The sequence below is a fragment of the Rhynchophorus ferrugineus genome, unplaced genomic scaffold (assembly GCF_030347505.1).
Source record: "Rhynchophorus ferrugineus isolate W39M unplaced genomic scaffold, kcgeb_rfMv2 rfM9, whole genome shotgun sequence".
NCBI classification, from domain to species: Eukaryota; Metazoa; Arthropoda; class Insecta; order Coleoptera; family Curculionidae; genus Rhynchophorus; species Rhynchophorus ferrugineus.
Window position 1 is genome coordinate 19,966,254 of NW_027472588.1, and position 21,246 is coordinate 19,987,499.

The window sequence follows — 21,246 nt, forward strand, 5'->3', positions numbered from 1 at the left end:
GGAACTGCAGAAGTTATTTAATAAAAACCCAATAAAAACAACCATTCGAAAACATTTGTCGGAAATGTTGAATGTGAGCCAAGTCGCAATTTATGAACGATTACAAGCGATGGAAAAGATTCAAAATATGGGAAGATGGGTGTCACTCTCCAGAGCTGGCTCCATCCGACTACCGCCTTTTCGCATCGATAGGAGACGCACTTACAGAGCAACACTTTGCTGATTTTGATGACATTTTTAAAAAATGGCTCAATGGGTGGTTTAGCTCAAAGGAGAAAATATTCTTTTCAAGAGGCTTCCATAAAGTGAATGAGAAATGGGTAAAAAACCGGAAAAGAATTACTGACAAATCTGGTAGAAAAAAAAACAATTTCGAGGTCAACCATAATTTAGAACAATATTAATAATCTATGACGTTATACCGTCATATAAAGCATTAAGAATGTAGCCTCAAATATGTTATATTTCTGTTCCGTGCTCGAACAAAAAAACTAAATTATAAATTGTAGAAATTAAGTTCACTAGCCTCTTTAGTGTTTTTTTTACAATCATGTATCATCCACATGACTGCTATAAATTCCTCATCATTATCATTATACAAATCATTTGGGCAAGGAGTCTAGTAGCACATGAATATATCAAAGTATAATTATACTTATTATAAAAAAAACTCTAATAACTTCCAAACGCCTTTTGTCAAGTTCATATGTATTAGAATCAAAAGGATTGCCGCTTTAATTGACTAGCAATTTTTATTTTGTAATATTAATTAAAATTGGGAAACCCAACAAATGTCTTTTCAATAGCTGTCGAATAAACATGGCGTACATGATTTGAATGTTTGATTTTACACTCATTGCTCCGCGGACTTGATTAATTTCATTTGTTAAGATTTAATATGTTCTGTGATTAATTAAATTAGTTTCCTTGTGACTAACGTATATTAATTATATATTAAAGGTGTTTTGAAATCGATTTTTTCATTTCTTCAAATCTTAACCTTTTAAAAATATGCGCTTAAAAATTAGAATTTTTCAAAATTAAATTATTTTCGAAGAAAAAACTGTTTTACCGTTGCGGTATCTGTAAACGAAACTTAAACGCTTGTTCATCAACTTTTTGCGAAACAGTTGATCTTAAGTTCTTCGAAGCCAATTTGCTTGAATTTTGTTAATGGTATTCTCTAATATTTTTGCATCTTCCATAATCCGTCTTTAGTGAAGCGACACCGATTAATATCCATTGAGAATCCAAAAGGAGTATCCATACACACCAATACATCAAAGCAAGCGAAAAAAGGAAATAGAAAAATATATTTTACACAGCAGAAGACACTAATTACACAGTAGTGATCTTCTACATCTATATAATAATTATCATAAGAAATACTTATTGCCCTTTGGACAGCACGTTGACCAAGAGCAATTTAAAACTAAATTGAATGATGTATCAACTTTTACAGACGACAGAGAAAATTTATAGACCTTATAGACTTATAGAACTAACAATTACTGAATCCCATGCAACATGATTTTAAAGCTAATCGACTAAAGGTAGTTTCGCTAATCATGTATTATAAATAATTGAATTTATAGTTTAAATAGTAGAATCACCAAGCATTTAATATCACTCACTCTCACATCATCACTCATCACTCAATAAGTTCTAGCTATAGAGCATCAAGGTATCCTTCAGTACCAATACATTTGGTCCGATTCGAAATCCAAATCGAAACGCAATTTCTTCGATTTAACATCCTCATCGTTTTCATCAATTTTTTGCACAGTTTAATGAGAAATAAAACTTTTGCTTGTCAGGGATTTGGCACTATTTCTGGTCTTTTTTGCAATAACACATCGTTATTTTTTTTTATCTATATCTGCTGCTATCTGCTGCTATATCTATATCTGATATCAGCAGCACTATTTTATTTTAGCAGCTCTTAGCTCTTATTATATTTATAGCAAAACCATTATGGCAATGAGTAGTATCTTGGTGTCGATGGGAATGACTCTCTTGAGTTATCTTATGACTTCTGCACTTGGAATTGTCGTAGTAGATCCACTTTTTATTGCCAATTTCAATACGCCGGAGAGAACTCTTCTTTTTGTTACAAGCAATGAAACCGCCATGTTTAAATAAACCAAAATGGCATTTAATGCTAATTTCCTCGCTTCTACACCTCTAGAAGCAGTTGACTCATTATTCTCTAAGATGTATATGAGAGTCTAAGAGTTTGATGGGCTTCGACAGCATATTTATATATCAAACGATAAAAGTAGTTAAATCCATGATTAGCATCTGTATAGATGAATAACTCAGTAATATTACATAGAAAACTGTTATTTATGTAGAGATCAAATATTATATGATATTAGAGTAGCAGTAAACAGTGGAAAGGGATACAGTAAAACATGCTTATGATGTTTCTGCCGATATTAGGTAAATATGCTTTTAATATCACTCACTCTCACATCATCACTCATCACTCAATAAGTTCTAGCTATAGAGCATCAAGGTGCTATCCTTCAGTACCAATACATTTGGTCCGATTCCTCTAATTTTTACAAACTGTTTCGTAGTACAATTTGTCTTTGCCTTCGATTAGACTTAGTCTTAGTTAAACACATCTTCATATGAACCAAACTTCTTTCTCTGAAGCATTCTTTTAATGGCACGAAAGAGCCAGCAGACTGGAGGCTAGATCTGAATTACACGGTATGTAGAAATCCAATTCGAAGCGCAATTTCTTCGATTTAACATCCTCATCGTTTTCATCAATTTTTGGCAGTGTTTAATGAGAAATAAGACTTTTTTGCTAGTCAGGGAATTGGCACTATTTCTGGTCTTTTTTGCAATAACACATCGTTATTTTTTTTCCAATTGAGGTCGGTAGACATCTGCAGCCCTATTTTATTTTAGCAGCTCTTAGCTCTTATTATATTTATAGCAAAACCATTATGGCAATGAGTAGTATCTTGATGTCGATGGGAATGACTCTCTTGAGTTATCTTATGACTTCTGCACTTGGAATTGTCGTAGTAGATCCACTTTTTATTGCCAATTTCAATACGCCGGAGAATTCTCTTCTTTTTGTTACAACCAATGAAACCGCTATGTTTAAATAACCCAAAATGGCATTTAATGCCAATTTCCTCGCTTCTACACCTCTAGAAGCAAGTTGACTCATCATTTTCTAAGATATATATGAGAGTCTAAGAGTTTGTTGGGCTTCGACAGCATATTTATATATCAAACGATAAAAGTAGTTAAATCCATGATTAGCATCTGTATAGATGAATAACTCAGTAATATTATATACAAAACTGTTATTTATGTAGAGATCAAATATTATATGATATTAGAGTAGCAGTAAACAGTGGAAAGGGATACAGTAAGACATGCTTATGATGTTTCTATCGATATTAGGTAAATATAATAAGATAAAAATCATTTCAAAATTTTGAAATGATTCTATTATTATAAAGTAGCTATAACAATGTACCGTTTTCTTTATACCAGTATCACAAAAACACTTGTGCTTGAAAGAACAGTACACATTTTCCTCCAACTCCCATTACATGCTGCGTTAATCTGAACATACTCCCATGTGGTTTTTTTTTGTAAAACTCAATTACTTATTTCATTGAAATTATTGATGTTATTCATAACGCTGCAACGGAATTAGGAACTTAATTTTTAGCTCGAATGTTATTTTGATTATGTCCCATAGGCGTTCAATAACATTTCAATTCAATATTAAGGGTAACCAACCAACAAAGGACACAATCTCAATTTCTCGTAAACATTATCGTGTATTTTTCACAAACCTCATACCCGAGGAAACCACCATATTGTAAGATATACCACATTCATCAATAATGTTGTGAATATACCAATACATTCACCGTAACACATGTCATTATGATCGTATCCCATAAGAGCCTTAGTTGCCTTATTTAAAATTTCAAGTTAATAAATAATTTTATATAATTAATTATAATCTTATATAATAAATTAATAATAATAATATAGAAACTTGTTTAAAACTACAAAAGATGCAATTCCGAATGCGGTAGCACATACTCACATCTTAAAAGTGTCAGCCCAACTGTACATCATGGATTGGTCAAAAATCGTTCCTGGTGTAACAAATCAACCATCCAATTTCCTAGGAATTGGTAATTTTTTAGATAATTTAACTTACCGAAAACGCAAGCGTATATTAAGATGTAATTACAGATTCAGGTGATGTATCAAATCAAAATCAACCACTACTATTGAAGTACCACTGCATAAAATTATATTTAAAACATCGGAAACGGTTCTAATAAAACTATGGAAACGTGGATACAGGAACATGTATACAGGAAATGCATTAAAATTTAACATTAATAGGTTGATATTAAATTGTTTTAGGTTTTAATTTATTCTTTCGTTTTATGTTAACACTATTAAATATGTTTTACAATAAAAACAGATATATAGGGAAACTCATAGTAAAAAAGAACCAACAGAAGAAATAATGAGCAGGAAAAATAATGAAGATTGTTATTCCAAACAAAAAGGTACAAATGTAAATTATATATATATATATATATATATATATATATATATATATATATATATATATATATATATATATATATATGTATATATGTATGTATTTAATTTAGTTGCCTTACTTAAAATTTCAAGTTAATAAATAATTTTATATAATTAATTAAAATCTTATATAATAAATTAATAATAATAATATAGAAACTTGTTTAAGACTACAAAAGATGCAATTCCGAATGCGGTAGCACATACTCACATCTTAAAAAGTGTCAGCCCAACTGTACATCATCGATTGGTCAAAAATCGTTCCTGGTGTAACAAATCAACCATCCAATTTCCTAGGAATTGGTAATTTTTTAGATAATTTAACTTAAAACGCAAGCGTATATTAAGATGTAATTACAGATTCAGGTGGTGTATCAAATCAAAATCAACCTGAAGTACCACTGCATAAAATTATAGTTAAACCATCAGAAACGGTTCGAAAAAGCTCACAGCTCGATTCTAAAACTGTACTTAAATCTAAAACTTTGGAAACGTGGATACAGGAACATGTATACAGGAAATGTATTAAAATTTAACATTAATAGGTTGATATTAAATTGTTTTAGGTTTTAATTTATTCGTTCGTTTTATGTTAACACTATTAAATATGTTTTACAATAAAAACAGATATATAGGGAAATTCATAGTAAAAAAGAACCAACAGAAGAAATGATCAGCAGGAAAAATAATGAAGATTGTTATTCCAACCAAAAAGGTACAAATGTAAATTATATATGTATATATATGTATCATATATAATTTACATATGCCTCGGACTTTTCAGGTCATGTGTTATACATGAATATAATTATCAATTATCAGACGTGACAAAATAAGTAGTAATGTAAAATATTGAATACTGAAAATCAACACTTAATTGGTAGGAAATATCAATTAGCACATAGGGAACTAACCTTCTGTCAAATTATATCGAGACTAATTTATTTTAACTGACTTTTTGTAAATATTATAGCATAAATCAGTAGCTTAAATATTAATTGGTGAACAATCGAACAAAAGGAATTTCAGAGCCCAAAGTTCGATTTATTTTTCGGCATGTTCTAATTTGCTGCTTGGTGAGGCGTCACATGGTTAGTGTGAACTTTGTAATTTAAATTATAATATATTTGGGAAATCCGTCGCAAATGAGCCGAAAAAATCACATGCCTCGTCGGTTAGTGTTTTTGTAATTCTTCACTGGTTATTTTTAGCGCCTCGGAAAACCTAGACACAATTTCGCAACGTATTAAAGGTCGGGATAATTAGCCATTATCATTATCACATTTTTCTGAATATCATTCTCAATATTTCTATATAAGACGTAATGTGCTTTGGTAATAACAGAATAATTGAGTTATGAAATGATTGTTGGTGCAAACGAGCGACAGCTACTTAAACGCTGATGTTTCCATTCCTGTAAGAGCAGCGAGGTTGATTAACAACGATTAGTGGTACATTTAGTATTAGTTCAATGTTTTATTTTGCAATTTGCTGAGTTTAATTTGAAATGTTAACCGTTCTGATTTTTATTAATTTTCTAATTTAATAATTAGTTAATTATATATTTCAATATTTTGTTTACAGTAAATTTTCTTTAAATGTTCTCGGGAACATCAATTGGCATATTAATTGGTTGCTAATTGGTATTCTCATATATTGGTCAACAGTGAGCCTAAAAATGCCATCTTAATATAAAATTAATATTGATATTTCATCTTTTATCAGAACATAACCAAAATTTTATTACGAAATTAATTTTGATTTGAAAATGTTATATAGTCTATTCAAAGTTTTTTAGTAATGCGTCATGGATATTTGTGACGTCCAAACATTACAATATTGCCGCATCAACTCTGAGTTTTAATTCAGTTGGCTTTAACATACAAAAAAGTTCTAATCCAAATAAAATAATTGAACAACAATATTACCAAATATAGTTTATTTTAACATTATACTATATCTAAAAACTGCAGTTAATTATACGGCCACAATAATTTATAGGTAAGAGTTAAAACCTCTTATCACTATTGCTTTCAAGAATTTTGCACACGTCTGACAGCTGGTCGCCGTCCGGTTGTCAAATGTACGCTAAATTATTCAAAATATTAGTTATAATTATTATAGGTTATAAACCGGCAAACATTATTTTACCCTTTTATTTTGACAAATTTTAAGTCGCTCGTAATATATCATATTACTTTGCTTGAAAATGCTGAAAACAATAGATATTCAGGGTCACAAATGGATTGCGTCTTTAATAGGTTATATCGAAAAGGAACGAGATAACGGAGGCCCCCTTTTGCCGGTAAATTCCGTTCGAGAGGTAATTATTGATGATATTAAATAATATAAGTCGCTGCAATTTTATTGAAAATGTTTTTTAGCAGTTTGCTGCCGTGCTAAATATTACTGTGGGTACTGTGAATAACATAGCTTACAAAATGAAGAATAATACATTAGATTACCTACCAAGAAAACTCGTCTACATACAAAGTGGGTAACGAATCTTGACCATATTGATATTGGCTCTATTCAATATACCAAATATACGAAATGTATAAGAACAGTAAGTACACAAACTAGCTTATCGATATAAACATAATTTAATAAAATTATTTTAGAGAATATTGTCTTTCTGGAAAGTATATATAAAAGAATTAGGGACATGCAGCTTGTTGAGGGATGTAAGATATCCTTTCATACACTCTTACAGGGCATAGGTTTTAAATGGTGTAAAGATAACCCCCGAAAAGGTTTAATGGAACTTCCAGACATTACCTTAAAAATAATTCAATTAAAGGCATAAAATAATATAAGAAACTTGAATATTTCAAAATGGTTCATTATGGCACTCTTGGCAAGACAGTAACAAAAAAAGTGTAAAGACAATAAAAAATGATGGACAAAGGTAAAAGTTACAATAGCATTCAATTAGGTTCTGTTGGTCATTATATTTATGTATAAGTAATAGTTAATTGCAGATATATTGCTGGTTGAGAAGGATATTCCATCAAAAACTGTTTGGATATGTGGAAGGAAGCTTTGTCAACCATAACACCTTCGGTTTGGATGAACTCGATAAGATATACAAAGGAAGTAATTGATATATGGTGAAATGGTGAACATGTTTTAGAGAAATTAGATATTAACAGCTTAGTGATTGAATTGGGCAGTGAGTCGTAAAGTAAAAGTGACTGAAAGAAACTTTCAGAATATGTGATAATGCTGTGTAATGCTGGAAATTCTTGAGACAGAGTGATGAGAGTGGAAACAACTAAAGGCATGCACATAATTAATTGAATATAACTATAGAAAGTGGTATTGTAGGGCTTGAAAGATTTGTGTACACAGTTATGATTGTAATTATTATATTCAAAATTAAACATAAGTATTAGGTTAGAACATATGAGGAGAGAATGAATACTAACTGTTTTGTAGATATGGTAAATGCATTAGACGGAATTCAGTGATTAATTTTATCAAGAATGGTATACACAGGTAGTAGCAGCAGAAATAAAAATACAGTGATACCAAGATGACTTGTCAAGTAAACACACCATCGAAGGAAACAAGAACTAAACCTAAAAAGTAAATATGCTCTTAAATGAAATTAAAATACGTTTCTCAAATATACAATTGTTAATTAGGTGGATTAGGCCTCCAGGGCCAGGCCATAACACTACATAAAAAACGCGCCTAGAAATTCTACTCATGGATGGTGTGGAAAAGAGTAATGTAAACAAAACAAATCTAACCTACAAACTATTATACCTGTGTTCTTAATTGTAGTTTTAAGTCCTTTGATAATATATGTATTAGATGTACTATAATGTTAAAATAAATTATATTCGGTAACATTTTTGTTAAATTATTTTATTTAGATTAGAATTTTTTGTATGTCAAAGCTAAACTGAATTAAAACTCAGAGTTGATGCGGCAATATTGTAACGTTTAGACATCACACATATCTACGACGCATTACTAAAAAAAACGTTGAGACTATAGATATGTTCACACATGTTAACTATCATGATGAATGAATTTTAAATTTTAAATGAATTTTGTTAGTGAATTACGTCACAATAGATAAAAATAAACTCAGATTATTATTGTAATATTTTGTATTAATATAATACCAAAATGTAGAAAAACAGATTTCGTTTCGTAAAGAAAAACTTGAAAAAATCAATGTTCACCCTCACACCACACCACACTACACTTTTCCTCAACACCGCAATAATACAACAAAAACTAATTACAATTTTCAACAAGCTAAGGAAGCTAAGAGTAATTAGGGAAAAGAAGTAATAAATAATATATCAAATGTGAATTTAGCCAACTATTAAAGTTAGAAAGACTGTATCGAAACATGTATATGAGACGTATATTCAAAGAAGTTATTAAAAGAAATGGATGGAACCTTCGTAAAGTCACATATGAGCGTCTCGAGCCATAGAGAAAGTTCTTTAAGTCTGCCATTATTACTCACCGCAATATTTAGCAACTACATTAATAATTGATATTCCCGAAATTGAATATCTTGATATCAATCATTAAAGTATAGTAAGGCTGTTGGAGTCTACCAAATGACTGCAAAAATAATCAAGGCCGATGTTACTTATGCAAGTTTGGCTGTCGGAGAGTGACTCTCAGCATGGAGAAAGTAACAAATTAAAATTGTTTCAATATTTAAAAAATAGAAATATAATATTAGACCTATAAAGTAGTTTTAAAGGATTTTTTTAAATTTTAACCCTTACTGTGAAAATCGGTACTATATATTTTGTATTGCCTATCGATAATCACTACTTTTTCCCACCTTTCAGACAATTTGCGGATTCCATCTCAATAGAACGATGTATCTGTTGAGACTATCTACGAATCGACCATTTTTTTGGTATCTTCATAAGAAGCGAAGCACTATTCAGACAAGTCTAGATTGAAACAAGTATTATTGAGAAGAAGCAAGGCATAAAAAATAACAGGTCAATTGAAAAGTCCCCGGCCTACCATGAAACACATTTTTTTCCTTTCAAGCGTGATACACTGTAATACACTGTAAATAGGCTTCAGTTTCGGCGATTACCTCTTCATTTGACGAAAATTTCTTCCCAGCGAGCATTCTTTTGAAATCTGAGAATAGGAAATAGTCGCTGGGGACCAGATCTGGAGGATACGGTGGATGAGGAAGCAATTCACAGCCTAATTCATGGATTTTTGTTATCGTTTTCACTGACTTGTGACACGGTGCATTGTCTTTGTGAAGCAGCATTTTCTTTTTCTTCAAACGCGTCCGTTTTTCGACCATTTCGTCCTTTAAATGGTCTAATAACGCTATGTAATAGTCGCTGTTGATGGTCCTTCCTTTTTCAAAGTAGTCAATGAAAATTATTCCATGCGCATCCCAAAATACATACGCCATAATCTTGCCAGCCGACTGTTGCATTTTCCCACTCTTTGGAGCGGGTTCATCGTGTGCAGTCCACTCGGTTGACTGTCGATTGGACTTCGGAGTGAAATGATGGAGCCATGTTTCATCCATTGTCACATATCAACGCAAAAACTTCAAACACTGCTCCGAATTATCAACTGGTCGTTTTTTTTGGTCAAAAGTAAGCTCGGCACCCACTTTGCTCAGAACTTTCTCATACATAAATATTCGTGAATAATATGATGTACACGTTCAGTTGATATCTTTAGACTGTCTGATATTTCATTCAATTTAATTTACGGTCATTCAAAATCATTTTATAGATTTCTTTAATGTTTTCGTCGGTAACAACCTCTTTTGGACGTCCACTGCGGTCACCGTCTTCGGTGCTCATTTCACCACGTCTAAACTTAGCATACCAATCCTTGATGGTTGACTTTCCTGGGGCAATGTCCGGAAACTCGGCATCAAGCCAAGTTTTTGCTTCAACTGTATTTTTTGCTTCAAAAATCAATATTATATTAACACGCGAATTTACTTTCTATTCATTTTTCACAATAACACAAGTTGCTTCACTCAAAATATTATAAATCACAAACTAATGATCCAACAGCTGTCAAAATTATACACGCATCTTTTGGGCTAGGGCTAACTAAAACATATGGATTTAATTCTAGTACCATCTATGTGTTAGGCCGGGGACTTTTCAATTGACCTGTTATATCGAGGGCAGAGCACCTCCCATTTTAATGTTTCCAAAAATGATTTCACCGATTTTGCAACATGTTGTCGGGGGCTGTCATACTGAAGAATAATATTGTGTCTTTTCTCTTATTCCGGCCGTTCATTATATTATTGCATTATTATATATTCCACCATTAATGATTTCATCGAGTCATGCCTTCAGAGCGTCCTCTTCATTTTTTTTGCCTATCCAAAACGCTCTTTGTCTTCAGTGTCAATATCATCACTTTAAAATCGTCAAAACCAGTATTCACATATTTATAAACTGAAGTAAAAATTAAAACTTCCCGCCAATGCGACTTACTCGGCACAAATTCGAACATTTTCAATGCAATTTTTTTATTCACACTTCGATGAAATGAAACATACTGAAAAGCGAAATATGTCATTGAGGCTTCAACATGAAATTGGTTAAAAATGTACCTGATACTATTAATATATAGGAACGCCATCTGTTGTAACTCCTTTAAAATGTATATTTATGAAAATTATACAAATGAGACTTCAAAAACTCACGAAGAAGCAAGCTAAAAGGATCAAGTAGTATTTAAATCGAATCATGATTGTATAGATACATTTTCTATCGAATAATGTATTAGATATATGAAGCGTACGAATATTGTTTTATTAATTTTTTGTGAAACTTTTCTACTTTCGACTGTACACACTGGCCCTCACTTTGGACAGCTTTGGAAGCTGAATATGTTCCTCTCAAAATCTTCTTCAGGTAATTTACGACGATTCTATTAGCTACATTCAAGAGTGAAATGATTTGTCAAATTCATTTGAGATCCGATCCGGTATTTATTAATGAGATGTCCTCTTTTTTTAATATAGTAGTGGATGCAGTTATGCTGAAAGCATTTTAAAAGATACATGGCACTCATTACGATGCTACAAATTTGTTGACCGATTTGATGTTCGCTGATGATACTTCTGTTTGCTAATAAATATATAGAAGTACCGAGTCATATAACTTGATAATTAATGAAGAACCAAAGTATTGACAACTGACGGTTCGATTGTTATTGCAAATCTCAAATCTTTGGGATCAGTAATGCAGAAGTTGAAAGTAACATCTATGACTGGAATATTAAACCATATAGGCCAAGCTTCAGGATCTTTCTCTTCTCTAAGATGGTGATTGATAAATGTTAAAAATAAACAAGCCGAAGTAAGGGTAAACTCAATAGATTCTAGTAAAACCGTACATTATTCCTAATTAATATTAAAACAACAGAAAAAACAAACATTAATTTTTATTACACCATAACAAGCACGCATTAAAATTTGCCTTGGAACTGCTTGTATTCCATCGCGTGAACCTCGACGACAAATCTCCGTTTTCGTTAAACACAACCGACCAAAACAGATAAAATTCCATCGAAACTAATGCCCATAACGGTCGCGAGGAGCCGTAGCCTCATGAGAGCTGTTCGTTTAATCGGTTCAAAACGTTTTAGATCACCTTGCACGCACAAGATCAGACATATGGATGAACGTACGAAACGATTAAATTAAGGACATTTTGAGCTATAAAATGTTTTTAATTTATTTACGGTTTTATGTGTGGTATGATAATAACATTTTGGTCGTAATATTTTCTTGGACGTTGCCCAATTTTAAATTGGATGTGATTTCGGCAATATTTTAACGAATATTTTTCGTAATCAATTTTGTTTATTGTTTGCCGATAAACGGTTTATTGTTTCAAGTATTATCTGAATCAGTATCAAATTAATCGATGGAATGACTAGGACAGTGATAAACAATTTTATTTGTTGAGAAACTCTTTTGATCCAACTGTTATTAGAACAGATATGGTTATTAAAGTCGTAGTGATTTTACATTATGTAAACACAATTACATTACATACAAATATATTTAAGTTGTTTTTACATTGGGTGTTTACATCATTTTTTTACTTTAATATATCCTTTTTTTCTGAAAAATTTATACAATATATATTAATTGAAATATTTTCCGTCATTTTATAAAACTCTTTCCCATTTTTTAGCAATATTGCGATACCGACGATGTTGAATGAACTATGATGGTTTGGTTTCACACATTCATTTTTACACTTTTTAGCCATATCCAATGGGTTCAATTTGTTCAGTTAAAGATGGTAAACATCTGCAGTAACAGTTTCATTCGATTTTTACAACTCGTAATACCCTACACCTTGCTTATTCCATCATATAAACAACAATGCCATTATATTCAGATTCGATATCCATCTAGATGACTCTCCTGGGCTAACTCACAATTTTCGCAGTTGGGAGTGTCGTAGTAGACTCACTTTTATCGCCAGTCATAATACGCCACAGAAAAAAACTCTTCTTTTTGCCTGACAGGTAATGAAACCGTGATATTTATAATATAACATACACTATAGTAATACTATAATACTATAAGGTGCCATTAATTTATTATCGTGAGACAATTCACAGCCAGTTTTTACTCCCTCCCCCACCTATGCAAGTAACACCCTGTTTAGTATTTATTACCTAAGAATCTCAAGGGAATAAAACACACGTTTAGTGTGTTAATGTTTAATTTTTATGTTTTGATAATAATCAACATTTATTTTATTTTTTCATAGTTTTTCTTTGTTATTTTTCTTTACATAAATTTTTGATCACTTTAGGGGCTCAAAGCCCATTCGAAAAGTATTTCTACTGCTGAAACATCTGTAATTATTATTCAAGATTGTGACGTCGCCTATGTCATTAACAACATTAACCATAATACGGCACAAAACGTCTTTGCCTAGCCTTGAACATTTGGCTAAAACTTCTTCTATTTCAATATTTTAAATACAGCCATGGAGTTGTAACAGACAGTAAAAGTCATAAGAAATAGCCTTGAATAGGGCCTCAACTTCCATGGCTAAAGAGCCAACAAAGATGCAAAATGATCGCTTCAACATCCTTAGGGTCGGGAAAGATGACCGAAGTTTCACACCATAATAAAAATGGCGGAAGAAAAACCCTTTGCTGAAGAATTTTACGAATGTTACTCCTTATATTACCATAGCATTTTTATCAGTTTAAAATTCGTAAAGAGTACTGGGACATGAATGAGTCTTGTATAGCAATGTTGATCATATACTACATTTGTCATTTCTCCAACGTCTTCATTTTCACAGTATAATCTTAAATGTGTGCAATGGTGTGATGTTACGTAAAAAGTTTTTTTTGTTCTGGCCTAAAACGAGGTGATGGAATTCATGACGCATACCTGGTCGCGGAGACTTGCCCTGGAGTGACAAGTTGGACCGGGTTATGCCTCTGGGCTTACGAATATACTAAACCGAAACCGCCTCACAGTTGACCCCTGTGGATCGCTACTGCTACTGCATTCAATTTGTGGATATGGCACCCGCTGATCGGCAGCCGTTATTGGGCACGAGGACCCGGCAATTCTATTGATTCGCGAACTCGAGTTAACACACGACTGGATACTGTCTTATGGTGGCAAAGGTTATGCCTGAAACGACGGATGAGGTCGCCTGGACCTCTCTCATGATTAGCATATATTATACTCAATATGACTTATTTTGTCGTACTATAATTACTAAATGGAAAACTGCCATTTAGTGTAGAGAAATGTCATAACCACAGAATTTAATGGTTCCTCACACACTTCACATTTTCACCAATAGATATCGCTGATCCAAATACATACAAGCTCCATGCCCTATATAACAACATATGAATTATGGTTTCTTGTTACTCTGCAGGTTTACTAAAATAAATTAGTACAATATAACCATGTTAACCACGATTTTCTCTATCTTTTAGGCAGCATGCGACTTCCACGGAGAATAAAAACTTCCGCACCTTTCGTGAGAATCATAAGTCATCGACCGAATTAAATAATGGTCTTAAGGAGCAATGTTGGGTGTGACTGAACGTTTTTATGTTGAAAAATTGTTATTTCAATAATGACAATTCCAGTTTAAAGTCTTATTTCAGTCTTCATAAATTTGTGATCTTCCACTTCGCCAGAGACCACTTCGACATCAAATTCGTGGTTGTTGAACTCCCAGCAACTTGTGTCACTTAAATTAACGTTACTGTCTAATCAAAAAAAAAATGTGTCTTATCCAAAGTAATATATAATACATCTTGCTACATGTTGGCAATACTTCTTCCGTATAAATAAGGTGACGTGTATATATTGCGAATAGCAGAAAATGAGAATATGTGATGCTTAACAACATTGCCAATATCTAAAGAGTATCTTGTTAACAGATATTACGATATAACATTTTAAATACTGGTGGCGTCTTCTTTTATTGGAAATAAGAGACTTATTTCTACACGTAATATACATTATTAATAATTACATATGCAAAAACAGTATACTTTTAACCTCCTGCTATTCGCAATAGCATAACCTTATATTTGTTTGGAATTCGAATGAATTTAATTAATAAATAAAATTATGTATATATATAAATTATGTAATATTAAAAAAGGTTATGTTTGTTTAGATTACTGCATAAACGCACGAAATCAGACAGGGAATTCAAAAGCTGTGGGGTGTTTCTCGACAGAGAAACACAGTTGTACAAAAACAATAACCCGAAATTCAATAATAGTAAGTTTTGGCAACTTACATGATACGCGGTGCAATTGCTATCATTCGAAAGTTGGTAAAAAAGTTTGATACGACAAAGAGACCTAATATAAACCTCAAGAACAATAACAAATGTATAGTATGTTAACCACTCGTTTCTCGATCCAAACCTTTCAACTCGGAACTATTTTTCACGAAGACCTACTCCTATAAAATTATATTAGGGCAATAATTAAAGCCCCAGGATGCAAGTCAGAGTCTTAACTTCGTAAACTATGAAATGAAGCGTTTCTTCACATTTATCAACATCCTATTTTCGGAGACACGTTTTCCTTTTAATGAACATGCGAATAATCAAAACAGAAACACCTTCACCCTTAATGGCCTTATTCAAAATTAGCTAATTAGTATTTTGATTTTTAACATTCACTTGTGAGTTTCCACATAAGTGCATTTTCCGATTTTTCTAAAATTTCATTGATTTTTCGAGTTTTTTTACTTCTATTCTATATATATATATATATATGTATATATATATATATATATGTAATATATATATAATATATATATATATATATATATATATATATATATATATATATATATATATATATATAGATAGATAGATAGAGAGAGAGATTATTTATTGGGTGAGAATTCGAGGTATTAATATAAACTGTTAAATTCGATGATGTGAAATATTTCTACATAAAATAATAGCTTTTCCAGTATTATTAAGTTTTTCTGAGTATCTGAATTCTGATAGCCGTATTTTAATCTGATATAAACACTTGTAAAAAATATGGTGACTTCTTAAGCGAAAACTCGACACTCAAACTATCAAAAAACGTTCAGACAATTTAACAGTGGATTAATTAACTGTTTCTAGACATTTATATACTATGGTTACATACGAAAGATCGAACATGAAGGAAAATGGTTACCACATGAATTGACTGAATACAATTTTGAACAATTCGTGGCCTCATCTGGTAAAACTCGACCATACGTTGCAAACGTTGTGATATTGTAGCTCAGATGGGAAGTTCGGCAACTAGCGTACTCGCTAGACTGATTCGCCTTCTGATTACCACTTGGTGATCAAAACTGTGAACGCTGTCAAACCAACATCATTTTCAACACGGTATGGCCATGTTGCCAAAAGGATGAGAAAAAGTTGTAGAAAATGTTGGAAAATATTTCACTTAACCTACATTGTATACATTTTTCTCAAAAAAGCACAAGCACTTCTTACAAGCACCTAATGTTTTGGTTGGCACCTAATGCTTCATTATTATTCTTCCTATTCTATGATGCTCTGTACTAAACATTTTATTTTTTCTAATATAGAAAATAGGATATTTAGAAATATTGTAGAATGATATAGAATTCTTTCATTTTAATAGAATAATATTAATTGAATAGAAAATTGGTCAAATAGCAGACATTGCTTATTGATTAAACTTATTGTAAATGACTTTTAAAGCTAAAAGTCAATAATCAGTCAGCATAATGCTAAATAAATGTTTTATAGAGTTTAAATGTATGTTTTATACAATTTTTATCTAAGCTATGATTTGATCTTGCAAGAAAGTAAGCAAATCCGGCAAGTATAATATTACAGGAAGAGTTATATTAGCAGAAAACTCAATTTTAACAATGTCGAGGGTTGCAGATATTATTAAAATTGTATTTAAACTTATGTTATAATATTCCTTAAAGTTCCTTACCTTGTAGACTGGCATTTTACGAATTGTTCCTAAACTATTTTCGATTGGTTAGTCCCAAAATAAGATCACGACCCGTTTTAATCAAACGAACACTACTCCAAGCCCCGTTATAGAATAATCAAGTCAATTATTACCTACGTATTGACAAATAGCAAACTGGTTTCTATGATGGTTGTCACCATATACATCAACATTTTTTTTCGCCATTTGTATTCAATAAGCATATGGATTTAGCAATGGAACAATTTTAAATCGTTATTATTTAGTCAACATTGAGGTAGTCCACGTATATAGTAGCAGTTGACATCGATTCGCGTTTTCGGTTTTACGTTGTTCTTTGAAAAAACAAATAGCGCTCAATTCGAATGGAGGTGAAGGTTCGCGATAGCTCGAATACCAAATGAGAAGAATGTTTCTTTTCTTGCGTAATGCGCAACGTTTTGATATATTATCAAGGCGGAATGGCATTTAAGTTCACGGGCGGACGACATTATTAAAGAACCATGTGAAGAAAAATGTTTTTTGTAATACTTATTTACCGAACAACAATGAAAACCTTTGCCAAGGTGATTTAATTATCTTAGTTTCTTAATATTTAATGTTAATTCTAATATGCATATACATGTAATAACTTAAAAACGTATATGGTGTATAGGGTTTAAAAACACACATTTTTATTTTATTATATATATATATATATATATATATATATATTAATATATTATATTATATTTTAAAGTGTCCTTTTAACGAGGGTTTATCTGTACTGTACCTACAATTTAACGTGGACTGCGAACCACGGTCTTCGACATTAAGTCTACCGACTGCTGAGTGACCAATTTAGAAATCATTCCAGAAGATAGTCTTAGTCAGCCTGGTTATTGGCGTGACTGATATCATTTTCCTTGTCGGATTTTGCAGTCTTGCCTAAGGACAATCGAAAATGTTAAACAATCACAAACATAAATTTACGACCATGACCCAGCAGGATTCGAACCCGCGACTATCGCTACAGTAGGGGGACCGTCATGTCATCTTTACCACATCTTTACCACTGCGCCAACCAAGCCGGTTTTATTTTACTTTATTGAACTATTTTATTCCACGGAAGGAAGTGGTGACTTATTGAACCGAAAGTGGGAAAACAATTTTGTAAATGAAAAACAATATATTTTCTCCTTCCTTTGCATAAATTAATGTACAAAACGAGTTTGTTTATTTAAATGGATAATATAAAAATATATACAATAAAATATGTAAAATCGATACAGGTGAAGGAATTAGGGATTGGATGGTTTGTTAATTTGCTAATTGATTTTAATTACTTAAATCGTCTGTCTGGTTTTAGGTATTACTGATTCCGTCATCGAATCCAACTGATAATTATACACAGGATGTATAAGAATTCTACTGTTCTTGATTCTTGATCTCCATTCTTAATACTTTTTCTTTCTTCTTAATTCAAATTAAATCTTGACCCTCTTGACTGTTTCTTAATTTATGTTCTTTAACTAATTCATGAATTCTTTGGCAATTCTTTGTTATCCTGATCCTAATTCTGTCTAATTCTGTTATTCATTCTCAATGACTAAGAATGTTGACTCAAGAAACCCTTTTCTGCATCCCAATTCGTTTAGAATTTCGGGAATTTCTGAAGACAACAAACCGATGATACATCCTTTTTGCTAGCCACGTGTTTTCTGTTTGCTGGCTGCCTTTCTTGATCTTCTGAACTGCGCTGTTTTCATTAAAATTTGCATGATATATCCTGTATGGAATGATTGCCAAATTTTTAGTAACTTCAACTTCCAACAGTCTACGACTGAGCTACTGCAATTCGCCTTTGGTGGTCTTATGCCCTGAACAGCATGTTTCTATTTATGCCTACTCGACCTTGAGCATCGTAAATCGACTTATAGTGAGCTTACAGCTTGATCTGAGATACTTTGACCAACCTTCACTTAACGATTCGATTAACAATACGAAGTCTTCTTAAGGCTCATCGAGAATTGCTTGGTATTTATTATGGTGAGTGAGCGCCAGTGTCAGAATTGGTGTCGTTTTCGCTCGGAAATATTGATGTTAAAGATGATCACCTTAACCCGACAGTACTTGAAACTATTCGATGAAATTCCTTAAAATATTGAGGTAGAGCAACATATTTCATCACGAATATTGGTATTGAGCCATTTACATAAGACTGGATACCGAAATAAGCTCGTCAATTTTTTTACTTGGTATTTACTAATTAAAAAAAATACATAAAAGAAAAGAAATTAAAAATTACTAATCCAAAAACTTAGAATCTGATGTTGATGTCTAAGTTGAAACGATTGCAACATTTCTTGTAATATCAAACCAAAAAAAGAGAAAATGTTTAATCTATAGAAGTGCTATCGTACAAAAGTCAAACATTTTTTGTTTTCAAATTACGGCCTTCTACTTCAAAAAAAGCATTTTGGAAACGTTAAGTTTCTTTCAAACGAACGTTCTGGTCTTCTTTAAAGCGTTAGAAGCTCGTATTTTTGGGCGCTAAAGCCGGGTATCATATCTATAAATTCAAAAAGTCATTATAACTTTTGGTTTCTGAGCTTTAAATATCGAGTCAGTAAAACCTCAAGCAATATATCGCAAATACGCTCTATAATTTTCAATATTTCGTTACACAATCGAAAGTTTACGTTATCGGATTCGCGTAATATATCTTAAAGAACTGCAGATGTTCTTTGTCATTTACATCAGTTTTCTGGACCATACGGGCAATACATATATTGTCTATCTTCATGTGAAGAACTATTATGATAGAGAGTAACCCAAATTGCGCTTTTTGGTATCCTCAAAAGAATTTGGGTTCAACGAATCGCTATGTTCGATTTGTTCCAACCGAACTGATTTAGATCCCGCGTCACTAAAACAGGTATGTATATCCTAAAATATATTGCCTATAAATTAGTGTTCAAGGATTTTTTTAAATTAAAGCTTTGTTGAGAAAAGTCAGTACAATGTATTTTATTGAAATTATTGCAAGCTTTCAGGCAATTTACGAATTTCATCCCGAAGGAACGATGTATCTTTTGAAGCTATCCACGAGCCGACCTATTTTTTCGGTATCTTCATAAAAAGTGAAGCGCTACTCAAACAGACTGGATCATTTTCATATTCTCTGTGTAATTGGAAATGGTATCTTGGTGTTACTCCCAATAATTCTGCATTATCTTCTTACGTTTTACACCGATCATCATTGAGCAATGCCTTTATATCATCGTCTACAATTTTTTTGGTAGTCCTGAACGCTCTTTGTCTTGGATGTCAAAATCGCCATTTTTAAAACGTCGAAACTAGTGTTCACATGTTGAGATCTATGGAACATGGTTGCCATAAGCTTCACATAGCATTCGATGACATTCTGTCGCCTTATTCTTCAAATTGAAGTAAAAATTAAAACTTCTCGTGAAGGCGTTGTACAAATGAAGACATTTTCAACGCACTGAAGAAATTCTTTGTTCAAACTTCGACGAAATGATATATACTGAAAAGTGATACTTCAACAATGGAGTTGGTGCAATTGCAGATCTTTTAAAATTAATTTATAAACCTAATAGTCTTAAGGGATTAAGCCTTGAGAAATATGAAAGAAAATCAAATTTTTCAAATTTGTAGACTAATACTCTAGAAATCTGGTAACAAGCTGAGATTATTATTCTAGCTTTTTGGCGAAAAAAGCCCAAATCATCATTAAAATCAGTGAGTCAGGGTACAACTTGTTTCAACATTCAACTTATTCAGATTTAGTTTCTGTCGTTTTCCAACTATACAAATATTTTTCCTACTTCATCAGTCACCAATCACCAATTCATTAAACATACTTGAGAACCTCAAGTTCAAGAAAATGATACTGGAAAGTAAAGTAACCTTTTTCTTTTCGTTTTTTATTGAAACCTAGACAGCGAAGAGCGGATGCTTGTTTCCTTTAATTACTAAACGATATAATGGAATAATACGAACCGAGAATAGAAAAATAAACAGCATACTTGATTTATCGAGTTATCTCGACTAGTTGCACGTTTAATCTTTCGTTTCTCGTAATTAGTCATAAACATTCAAGATTCCGCCTGAGCAAATTGATTTCAATTCAGTCCCAACTACGAC

The 21,246-nt window shown here is 31.9% G+C and overlaps 1 protein-coding gene and 1 long non-coding RNA gene across 2 annotated transcripts in view; both read left to right on the plus strand.

The window, feature by feature from the left end:
* Window positions 1-21,246, plus strand: part of nudC (nuclear distribution C, dynein complex regulator) — a 300,536-nt gene that overhangs the window by 263,425 nt on the left and 15,865 nt on the right. The gene's annotated exons all lie outside the window — the stretch shown is intronic.
* On the plus strand, window positions 6,964-8,379 carry LOC143202653 (uncharacterized). The gene is made up of 3 exons (XR_013007206.1): window positions 6,964-7,513; window positions 7,577-8,193; window positions 8,253-8,379. It is a non-coding gene; the product is annotated as an uncharacterized LOC143202653 (long non-coding RNA).